Below are 2,040 nucleotides of genomic sequence, written 5' to 3'. Positions count from 1 at the left end.
ATTAGAAAAACAGCTGAATTCCAGCCACAAAGTTTCAGACATGTTTCCCTGGAAATTGTTCAGTTTATAACAGCCTTTTCCACAACAACAGAAATGTTAAATAATAAGAAAAGCTGATCAGATTACTCTTTTTGTTTGAAGTCGTTTCGGTTATTTTTAGGGTGGGTACTTTTTCTTTTTTCAGGGAAAATTATGTCTTGTGATATTCTCACATCAGCTGATATGACTAAATTAGTCCTGGTCTTTGAGTCATATCCTTTGTAAAAGTTAATAAGGGATCTGCTGCTGATTGTTTAATGGCAGCATTAAATGATGTGTGCAAGTGTTTAAGTTTGAGATGCTGATACTTTGCTTTTAATGGATGAAGATTATCTGCATTTCTAAAACACCACCAATAGATCTCAGATGTTGTGAAACTGTTTCCAACTGAAGCGTCGGTCACTGCTGACCCCTCCTGGATAAGAGAGGGACGAGTAGTACCAGCCTTAAACGTCTTGCATCATTTAAGATGGAGCCCCAATTTAAGAGTTGACCTTTTATTTACACATAAAACAACTTTAAAACAGAGAAAAAATGTTTTAAAAAAAAATCATCGTAAAGTGCTCTTGGTTGGACGTGTCTCATAGCTGTAGCATTCTAACAGTTCTTAGAAAGAGAAACCTCACATCTTAGATGTGAATGATATTCCAGTGTCAGCAAGCTTTATTTTATATAATCTGCTTCAAAAACCATTTATTTTAATTTGTTGTTTTTCGTGAAGTTTTCCCATCTTTGACTTGACACGACATAGCCAGGGCCTATTTTAGAAGCCAGCAGTGAGTAGAAGAATGAGGGAATATCAGCGGTGGAAGCAGTTATGAGGGAAAGGCAGATTATTGCAAAATTTGATCCAGTAAATGATTTTTTTAAAGTATGAAAATATGTGGATTTGCCCCAATTTTGGTCCCTAACTTATTATACTGCAATTATGTTGCTTTGTTTTTTTTCCTTTATCTTAGGTGAAGTAAACTTTATCATTAGGCTGATCATTTTACTTACCAACTCAAATTAAGTGCAAATATATCGTATTTAAGAAACATTTAGTTCACTTTATGCAGTGAGGCTACTTGGTGTTTTCAGGGAAAACTGATTCAGTAAGCTGCTGTCCTTTTTTCCTAAACAAAAATAGACATCCATGTATTGTTACCAGAAATGTGGGAATTTCCTTTCTTTGATCTAATGCCAGCTGTCAATTGAACAGATGCCCAGCATAGCTGAGATTGAGGCAAAGCCCTGACATCACCCTCAACTGCAAACACTACAGAAAGAATGTCAAAGAAAGAGACCAACCCAACATGGGATTAAATTAGCACACAGGGACGTGGTGTAACATTGCATCACATAAATACCCCAAAACTGGAAAGAAATCACTTTATTCATGTCATGAACATAAACTGTTGGATATTTCGATACTGGTTTAATTTAATTCAGTTCAGTTTATTTCTATAGTGCCAATTCACAACATCATCTCAAGGCACTTTACAGTTCATTAGATCATCCAGTCAAACTGATTCAGTTTTCTATAAGGAAAACCAGTTGTTTGCATCGACTCATTGACTTGAATGCAATTCCTCACACTAAGCATGTTTGTAGTGACAGTGGAGAGGAAAAACTCCCTTTTAACAGGAAGAAACCTCCAGCAGAACCAGGCTCAGTGTGAGCGGACCTTTGCTGAGGAAGGCTGGGGCTCAAGGTGACAGAGGCAGGCATGCAAAAGGAACATAGAAGCACTGATCTATAAATACTTTCTGATATAAAAGGTAACGCTAAACTTGCTCCATCCTACTCAGTCGTGCGCATCTGACACAAGAGCTAGAAGAAGCAATTATGGTTAGGTTCCTTTTGCAAAGAAACAGAACATGAAGAATTCCCAGAAACCCCTGAAATGATATTTTATTTTATAAACATAGATTAGGATTCAGAATTTCCCGTATCGCTCTACTGTAAATATCCCTGAAAAGCAGAGATGGGGAGTAACTAAGTACAAATACTTTGTTACTG

Source organism: Cyprinodon variegatus, unplaced genomic scaffold, assembly GCF_000732505.1.
Source record: "Cyprinodon variegatus isolate N-32 unplaced genomic scaffold, C_variegatus-1.0 Scaffold203, whole genome shotgun sequence".
In the NCBI taxonomy this organism is placed as follows: domain Eukaryota; kingdom Metazoa; phylum Chordata; class Actinopteri; order Cyprinodontiformes; family Cyprinodontidae; genus Cyprinodon; species Cyprinodon variegatus.
Note: the sequence above shows the minus strand (reverse complement) of the source record.